The following is a 10,348-nucleotide window of genomic DNA, read 5'->3' on the forward strand; positions in this document are numbered from 1 at the left end:
AAATCAGGGTCACAGATAGAATAAACTTAGACTGTAAAGTGCCAATTGAAACAGACTTATCAAGCTTCTTAGTACGCTTAGAGCATGCTGATATAACATGAGTTGAATCACCGCAATAGAAGCACAACCCATTTTTTCGTCTAAAATTCTGCCGTTCACTTCTGGACAGAATTCTATCACATTGCATATTCTCTGGCGTCTTCTCAGTAGACACCGCCAAATGGTGCACAGGTTTGCGCTCCCGCAGACGCCTATCGATCTGGATAGCCATTGTCATGGACTCATTCAGACCCGCAGGCACAGGGAACCCCACCATAACATCCTTAATGGCATCAGAGAGACCCTCTCTGAAATTCGCCGCCAGGGCGCACTCATTCCACTGAGTAAGCACAGCCCATTTACGGAATTTCTGGCAGTATATTTCAGCTTCGTCTTGCCCCTGAGATAGGGACATCAAGGCCTTTTCCGCCTGAAGTTCTAACTGAGGTTCCTCATAAAGCAACCCCAAGGCCAGAAAAAACGCATCCACATTGAGCAACGCAGGATCCCCTGGAGCCAATGCAAAAGCCCAATCCTGAGGGTCGCCCCGGAGCAAGGAAATCACAATCCTGACCTGCTGAGCAGGATCTCCAGCAGAGCGAGATTTCAGGGACAAAAACAACTTGCAATTATTTTTGAAATTTTGAAAGCAAGATCTATTCCCCGAGAAAAATTCAGGCAAAGGAATTCTAGGTTCAGATATAGGAACCTGAACAACAAAATCTTGTAAATTTTGAACTTTCGTGGTGAGATTATTCAAACCTGCAGCTAAACTCGGAATATCCATTTTAAACAGGTGAACACAGAGCCATTCCAGGATTAGAAGGAGAGAGAGAGAGAAAGGCTGCAATATAGGCAGACTTGCAAGAGATTCAATTACAAGCACACTCAGAACTGAAGGGAAAAAAAAAAAAACATCAGAAAAACCAGCAATAAATCGACGATAAAAGTTAGCAAAGCCCAAAAATTTCTGAAGACTCTTAAGAGAAGAGGGTTGCGTCCAATCACAAATAGCCTGAACCTTGACAGGATCCATCTCGATGGAAGAGGGGGAAAAAATATATCCCAAAAAGGAAATCTTCTGAACCCCAAAAACGCACTTAGAACCCTTCACACACAAGGAATTAGACCGCAAAACCTGAAAAACCCTCCTGACCTGCTGGACATGAGAGTCCCAGTCATCCGAAAAAATCAAAATATCATCCAGATACACAATCATAAATTTATCCAAATAATCACGGAAAATGTCATGCATAAAGGAATGAAAGACTGAAGGGGCATTTGAAAGACCAAAAGGCATCACCAAATACTCAAAGTGGCCCTCGGGCGTATTAAATGCGGTTTTCCACTCATCCCCCTGCTTAATTCGCACCAAATTATACGCCCCACGGAGATCTATCTTAGAGAACCACTTGGCCCCCTTTATGCGAGCAAACAAATCAGTCAGCAGTGGCAACGGATATTGATATTTAACCGTGATTTTATTCAAAAGCCGATAATCAATACACGGCCTCAAAGAGCCATCTTTCTTAGCCACAAAGAAAAAACCGGCTCCTAAGGGAGATGACGAAGGACGAATATGTCCCTTTTCCAAGGACTCCTTTATATATTCTCGCATAGCAGCATGTTCAGGCACAGACAGATTAAATAAACGACCCTTAGGGTATTTACTACCCGGAATCAAATCTATGGCACAATCGCACTCCCGGTGCGGAGGTAATGAACCAAGCTTAGGTTCTTCAAAAACGTCACGATATTCAGTCAAGAATTCAGGAATCTCAGAGGGAATAGATGATGAAATGGAAACCACAGGTACGTCCCCATGCGTCCCCTTACATCCCCAGCTTAACACAGACATAGCTTTCCAGTCAAGGACTGGGTTATGAGATTGCAGCCATGGCAATCCAAGCACCAACACATCATGTAGGTTATACAGCACAAGAAAGCGAATAATCTCCTGGTGATCCAGATTAATCCGCATAGTTACTTGTGTCCAGTATTGTGGTTTATTGCTAGCCAATGGGGTGGAGTCAATCCCCTTCAGGGGTATAGGAGTTTCAAGAGGCTCCAAATCATACCCACAGCGTTTGGCAAAGGACCAATCCATAAGACTCAAAGCGGCGCCAGAGTCGACATAGGCATCCGCGGTAATAGATGATAAAGAACAAATCAGGGTCACAGATAGAATAAACTTAGACTGTAAAGTGCCAATTGAAACAGACTTATCAAGCTTCTTAGTACGCTTAGAGCATGCTGATATAACATGAGTTGAATCACCGCAATAGAAGCACAACCCATTTTTTCGTCTAAAATTCTGCCGTTCACTTCTGGACAGAATTCTATCACATTGCATATTCTCTGGCGTCTTCTCAGTAGACACCGCCAAATGGTGCACAGGTTTGCGCTCCCGCAGACGCCTATCGATCTGGATAGCCATTGTCATGGACTCATTCAGACCCGCAGGCACAGGGAACCCCACCATAACATCCTTAATGGCATCAGAGAGACCCTCTCTGAAATTCGCCGCCAGGGCGCACTCATTCCACTGAGTAAGCACAGCCCATTTACGGAATTTCTGGCAGTATATTTCAGCTTCGTCTTGCCCCTGAGATAGGGACATCAAGGCCTTTTCCGCCTGAAGTTCTAACTGAGGTTCCTCATAAAGCAACCCCAAGGCCAGAAAAAACGCATCCACATTGAGCAACGCAGGATCCCCTGGAGCCAATGCAAAAGCCCAATCCTGAGGGTCGCCCCGGAGCAAGGAAATCACAATCCTGACCTGCTGAGCAGGATCTCCAGCAGAGCGAGATTTCAGGGACAAAAACAACTTGCAATTATTTTTGAAATTTTGAAAGCAAGATCTATTCCCCGAGAAAAATTCAGGCAAAGGAATTCTAGGTTCAGATATAGGAACCTGAACAACAAAATCTTGTAAATTTTGAACTTTCGTGGTGAGATTATTCAAACCTGCAGCTAAACTCGGAATATCCATTTTAAACAGGTGAACACAGAGCCATTCCAGGATTAGAAGGAGAGAGAGAGAGAAAGGCTGCAATATAGGCAGACTTGCAAGAGATTCAATTACAAGCACACTCAGAACTGAAGGGAAAAAAAAAAAAAAAAAAATCTTCAGCAGACTTCTCTTTTCTCTCCTTTCTCTGTCAATTAATTTAACCCTTTGTGGCCGGTCAAACTGTTATGGTTCTCAATGGCAAGAGAACATAGCCCAGCAAACATAAGAACTAGCTCTTGGAAGGATGGAAACTAAACTGACCATGAACTAAACCTGCCGCACAACTAACAGTAGCCGGGTAGCGTTGACTGCGTTTTATCCCTAGACGCCCAGCGCCGGCCGGAGGACTAACTAATCCTGGCAGAGGAAAATATAGTCCTGGCTCACCTCTAGAGAAATTTCCCCGAAAGGCAGACAGAGGCCCCCACATATATTGGCGGTGATTTTAGATGAAATGACAAACGTAGTATGAAAATAGGTTTAGCAAAACTGAGGTCCGCTTACTAGATAGCAGGAAGACAGAAAGGGCACTTTCATGGTCAGCTGAAAACCCTATCAAAACACCATCCTGAAATTACTTTAAGACTCTAGTATTAACTCATAACATCAGAGTGGCAATTTCAGATCACAAGAGCTTTCCAGACACAGAAACGAAACTACAGCTGTGAACTGGAACAAAATGCAAAAACAAACGAGGACTAAAGTCCAACTTAGCTGGGAGTTGTCTAGCAGCAGGAACATGCACAGAAAGGCTTCTGATTACAATGTTGACCGGCATGGAAGTGACAGAGGAGCAAGGTTAAATAGCGACTCCCACATCCTGATGGGAACAGGTGAACAGAGGGGATGATGCACACAAGTTCAATTCCACCAGTGGCCACCGGGGGAGCCCAAAATCCAATTTCACAACACAAGGTCAAGAAGGTGTTGTGGATAATTCCTTTCCCTAAATTTCTGGGACACTTCTTCTAAACATGTGGGAAGTTGGAATTAGTGACAATCTTGGCTACTCTAGTAAATTGTGAACAGGGAAAAAAGGATTATCATTTTGTCCTACTCCCAACTGGGACACTTTCCAGCTGGAGAGGGACTTACAGCGCTTCTACCGCGCAGTGAGACTCAAAACTCACTTTGGGATCCTAGCGACGATCCCTGAGAACAGAGTGTCTCCCAACGGGGATGTCTCTGTTGTGGAGATCCCCCTTACATCTACTCTAGTAAATTGTGAACGGAGAAGACTGTTTCTCGTAGCTTTGGGATGGCTGCTTGAGTAATGTAGGAGACTGTTACAGTCTGTGGATTTGGTGAATAGGTCAGTTGAGAGATTGCCATGGCTATCTTTGTATACTAAGGTGTCCAGAAAAGAAATCCGATTCATGTCATAGTGGATAGTAAACTGGAGTTCAGGATAGATGGAGTTGAAAAACTAATGAAATGTTTGTAATAAATCAGTCGGTCTTGCCCAGATGAAGAAAATATCGTCAATGTAGCGATGGTAACAGCTCACATGTTGTTTAAATAAGTCATCAGGGTAAATAAAACTCTCTTCAAATGAATTCATAAAGGCATTTGTGACGTTAGAACCCATCACGGTCCCTCGTCGCTGAATGTAATAAGTGTCATCATATAGAAATAAATTCTCATATAAGACCAATTTTAGTAGGTCTAAGCAAAGTTGTATGGAATTACTGGACATATTGGAGGTTTCAAGTAATGATTTAGATGCCAGAATGCCCTTATCATGGGAGATAGATATGTATAGACTATTAACGTCTATGGTGACCAGAAGGCTACCTGGTGGTATAGTATTGAGATGTTTAATCACGTTAAGAAATTGCCCAGTATCCAGTAGAAAGGATTGGGTGGTTTTGACAAGTGGTGTTAATATCTGTTCTAGGAAGACAGACAGGGGTGAGAGTATAGAATCTGTGGATGCCACAATTGGACAGTCCGGAGGATTGGTTAGGGATTTATGGATCTTAGGGAGGACATAAAAGACTGGGGTTATTGGGTGGGGATTGGAGAGGAATTTTGCTGTCTGCTGGTCAATTGTATTGGCATTGGTATTAATTACTGACTGGATTTTACTATGGATTTCAAAGCTGGGGTCCCTCGGAATGATCCTATATGTATTGGGGTCAGATAGTTGAAGTAGTATCTTATTAGAGTACAAAGAGCGATCCATGATGACCGTGGACCCACCCAAACAAAGTTGTATTGAATTACTGGACATATTGGAGGTTTCAAGTAATGATTTAAATGCCAGAATGCCCTTATGGTGGGAGATATATGTGTATAGACTATTAACGCCCATGGTGACCAGAAGGCTATCTGGTGGTATAGTATTGAGGTGTTTAATCACGTTAAGAAATTGCCCAGTATCCAGTAGAAATGATTTGGTGGTTTTGACAAATGGTGTTAATATCTTTTCTAGGCAGACGGACTTATCTTTTCTAGGAAGACGAACAGGGGTGAGAGTATAGAATCTGTGGATGCCATAATTGGGCGGCCTGGAAAATTGGTTAGGGATTTATGGATCTTAGGGAGGACATAAAAGACTGGGGTTATTGGGTGGGCATTGGAGAGGAATTTTGCTGTCTGCTGGTCAATTGTGCAATTATCCACATAGGTATTAATTACTGACTGAATTTTACTACGGATTTCAAAGGTGGGGACCCTCGGAATGATCCTATATGTATTGGGGTCAGATAGTAGTATTTCATTAGAGTACAAAGAGCGATCCATGATGACTGTGGTCCCACCCTTCTCAGCTGGTTTGATGATAAGAGATTTATTATTTTGGAGAGCTGTTAATGCTTGTTTTTCAGATAGTGTGAGATTGCTGTGAGTAGGGAAGAAACCTAAGTGTTGTTGGTGTGACAAATCCTTAATTTCACAATCAACAAAAGAAATAAAGGTCTCAGTAGCATGAAATGTCTGCCGTGGATTGAAGGAACTGGGGTTCCGTAGTGCCAGTGATGTAAGGGGGATCTCCGCAACAGAGACATCCCCGTTGGGAGACACTCTGCTCTCAGGGATCACCGCTAGGGTCCCAAAGTGAGTTTTGAGTCTCACTGCGCGGTAGAAGCACTGTAAGTCCCTCTCCAGCTGGAAAGTGTCCCAGTTGGGAGTAGGACAGAATGATAATCCTTTTTTCCCTGTACACAATTTTACTAGAGTAGCCAAGATTGTCTCTAATCCCGACTTACTTCCCACATGTTTAGAAGAAGTGTCCCAGAAATTTAGGGAAAGGAATTATCCACAACACCTTCTTGACCTTGAAAAATCACGCGCTCTCCATCCTCAATCACCACGTTCACCCCAAATCAGCAAAGAAAGTGTACCATTTGTCCACACCAAACATCCCTTCATTCCCAGAATAGAATCCGAGAAAACACTGGCCACTATTAGCAAGAGCCTACCCTGATGTTGCGAGCTTTTCAGTACCAACCCTCATGTGTAACAGGAGAGCCCCCAGTATCAAGGACAAACTTGTCTGGGTTGACATTGGCAGCCTACGCCCCACTACTAGTCAAAACGTACTGCCAACACACTTCCATGGAACTTTGCCTTGCCTCAACTGTGCTTCATGCTCTAATGTCATTAAATCCGAGTGCCACACATCAAAGAACAGGCCAATCATATCCTATCCGTGGATACCACACATTTGACTCGAACTTCGTGGTTTAGGTCATCTAGTGTCCGTGTGGCCTCTTATACACCGTGTTCCAAATTATTATGCAAATTGGATTTAAGTGTCATAGAGATTTAATTGTTTTGCTTTTAAAATAAACTTGTCGATGGTATTGTGTCTCAGGGCTCAATGGATCAAAATACCATTACAAAGCAGCAAACAGTTATTTGAAGCTGCTGGTGCCTCTGGAGTCCAACAAATCTCAAGGTGTAGGTTCCTTCAAAGGCTTGCTGTGGTGCATAAACCTACTATTCGGCCACCCCTAAACAGTGTTCACAAGCAGAAACGGTTGCAGTGGGCCCAGACATACATGAAGACTAATTTTCAAACAGTCTTGTTTACTGATGAGTGTCGAGCAACCCTGGATGGTCCAGATGGATGGAGTAGTGGACGGTTGGTGGATGGCCACCATGTCCTAACAAGTCTGCGACATCAGCAAGGAGGTGGAAGAGTCATGTTTTGGTCCAGAATCATGGGGAAACAGCTGGTAGGGCCCTTTAAGGTTCCTGAAAGTGTGAAAATTACCTCTGCAAAGTATATAGTTTCTGACTGACAACTTTCTTCCATGGTGTAAAAAGCAGAAACGTGCCTTCAGGAGCTAAATCATCTTCATGCATGACAATGCACCATCTCATGCGGCGAAGAATACTTCTGAGTCATTGGCTGCTATGAGCATAAAAGGAGATAAACTCATGGTGTGCCTACCATCTTCCCCTGACCTCAACCCTATAGAGAACCTTTGGAGTATCATCAAGCAAAAGATGTATGAGGGTGGGAGGCATTTCACATCAAAACAGCAGCTCTGAGAGGCTATTCTAACTTCATGCAAAGAAATACAAGCAGAAACTCTCCAAAAACTCACAAGTTCAATGGATGCAAGAATTGTGAAGGTGATATCAAAGGGTTCCTATGTTAACATGTAAGGCTACTTTCACACTAGCGTCGTACTCGGCCCGTTGCAGTGCGTCGGGCCAACGTACCGACGCTAGCAGTTAATGCGCCGCACAATGTGGGCAGTGGATGCTGTTTTTCCACGCATCCGCTGCCCCATTGTGAGGTGCGGGGAGGTGGGGGCGGAGTTCCGGCCGCGCATGCGCGGTCGGAAATGGCGGACCGTCGGCACAAAAAAAGTTACATGTAACGTTTTTTGCGGCCAGCGGTCCGCCAAAACACGACGCAACCGTCGCACGACGGTTGCAACGTGTGTGCATTCGTCGCAATGCGTCGCCAATGTAAATCTATGGGGAAAAAACGCATCCTGCAGACAATTTTGCAGGATGCGTTTTTTCGCCAAAACGACGTATGCAAAAAAACGCTAGTGTGAAAGTAGCCTAACTTGGCCTGTTAGGATGTTTTGGAGTTAAATAGCTTTTTTGTTCAGTGAATGTGACCTCCTAATGCTGCAAATTCAACAAATGAGCATTTTAATTTCTTTAAAACATATCAAGTGTTTAGAAATTCTACTGTGCATAATAATTTGGAATAGTGCATTTTGAGTTTTTATTCATTTTGGAGATTATACTGTTATAATTGTGAGGTTTCTTCAATAAAATTCGATCTATAGTCTAACGGGTGATGACTTTTATTAGACTGACTGTCATTTACACAGACCATTTAAGAAAATCTGAGAAAAACGTAATTTGCATAATAATTTGGAACATAGTGTACAGTATGTAGGGGAGACGACACAGCACGTTAAGGATCGCATATCAAGCCATAAATCCACCATTCGCTGTAGCAAGACGTGGCTACCCATTCCTGAACACTTTGTCAAATTCAGACATACTGTTGCCCAATTAAAATATCAAGTGATTGAACATTTACCTAGACCCAGAAGAGGTGGCAATCATGTTAAACAACTTAAATTAAAGAGAAACATTTTGGATCCACAAGTTGGATACCTTAACCCCTAAGGGACTCAACAGAGAAAGTTACTGGCTACTACAATTTTCCACTAATCATGTACTTTACTTTCCAGACACGCTGACTCTTCATCTCATTAGGTGAGTTCCCAACTGCTATCTTCCACTACCCATCTCATATAATACTACTGATAGGTTTTCTCATTGACTAATACTTGGTCCTTCCACTTCTATTTTATTATTTTTATTTATTATTCCATTACATACGGCATAAACAATGGCACCTCTAGGATTTAAATTAGGACCCTATTACATATGCTTCCTCCCTAATTATATCCCCCTGAAGCTTTATCAGCACCAATTTTACAAATCCCTGGGATTCCACGTAGGTCCCAAACTTAATAGCCTCCTACTGACACCATTGGTACAGCCGCACATGTGACCGCACTAGCTAACACCCACATTATGGCATTCCTATGCCCTCACATGAACGCATCCGCTAACGTTGACCGCGCATGCGCGGTATCCCCCATTCAGTGCGCCACATCACTTACGGGTCGGAGATGATTGCGGCGGCATTTAAACTCGCCGCCTCTCTACACCCAGTACCAGCACATACAGCAAGGAGCGGGAGCGCCGCTTATTCAGACAGGACGGGACATCACAGGTAACTAGGCTATTTCTCTACGGGGCATAAAGCTGCGCCCTCAATGACTACCACGCATGACTTTACATACGGATTTACTGTATATCTACAGACCTACCACTGATGAGACAGCCACCTATTTAGACGCTCACCATTTACCAGGAAAACCTGCTACAAACGTGGATGCCCTTTTTTCCTATGATGAGGTATTTAACTTTCCCATAACACCCACTACTCACATGGCTGCTCCTCAACAGGAGTGTTGCTTATGTCTTTTCTTTACAATATAAATTTGGTACATTATCCTAGGCCCTGTTACGATGAATACGTATTGTAGAGAATACTGTTATGCTTCAAGGTACGGGTTACCTCTAGGTGTTCCATTGACTACACATATTGTATATAACACTGCTATTCTCATCACTCATCACAGTGCCTGGAAATGTATTAAGGTGGCTGTCCTTCTCTTCTACTTTGCCACTAATACATACTTACCCGGAACCAAGGTAACCAGCTTATGTTGCACCTATTATTGCCTCATCTTATAGTTTCATTACCTATGCTTTTTGTTCATTGTTTCTTACTCTAAAAAGCCTTACATCCTTGACAAAACATTACTGTTTCTAACTAGTAGTCCGCAACCATTTCTGGCTGCATAGTTATGCGCAATGTTCTTTGTTATACTTTGATTGGTCTTTATGATTATTGTATTGTCTTTTCTAGCACTTTGTATTTGTTATGTATTATTTATTTCCTTGGCCTAATGCTGCTGCATGAAGTGTGATATTGTTCCTTTATTTCCATACTAACCCCATGAGTAAGACCCGGGAGGGTTGAAACGTTGGGTTTTGGCCTGTCTATATTCCTGCATAGAATCATTTGTGGCAATTTTTTTGTTATCCTGAATAAACTTGTTAAATATTTTTGCATTATCCCAATTTTGAGTGTGCGGTGATTTACAATACGTGATTACTCGAGCCACATGGTCCGTTTCACCAGCACCTCTTTTTCTACGATCTGAGTGCACACCATTTTCTCCTAAGAGTAAGGAAGCAGAGATTTCACTTGCAGGACAGAGAGGGTCTGGCCAGGTT

At 43.1% G+C, this 10,348-nt stretch overlaps 1 long non-coding RNA gene across 1 annotated transcript; it reads left to right on the forward strand.

Moving 5' to 3' along the window:
- Positions 1–8,721: 8,721 nt before the first annotated feature.
- LOC143769220 (uncharacterized) lies at positions 8,722–9,751 on the forward strand. Its single transcript, XR_013214276.1, has 3 exons — positions 8,722–8,749; positions 9,367–9,460; positions 9,688–9,751. It is a non-coding gene; the product is annotated as an uncharacterized LOC143769220 (long non-coding RNA).
- The last annotated feature ends 597 nt before the right edge of the window (positions 9,752–10,348 follow it).

This window comes from Ranitomeya variabilis, chromosome 4, assembly GCF_051348905.1.
Source record: "Ranitomeya variabilis isolate aRanVar5 chromosome 4, aRanVar5.hap1, whole genome shotgun sequence".
Taxonomy (NCBI): Eukaryota; Metazoa; Chordata; class Amphibia; order Anura; family Dendrobatidae; genus Ranitomeya; species Ranitomeya variabilis.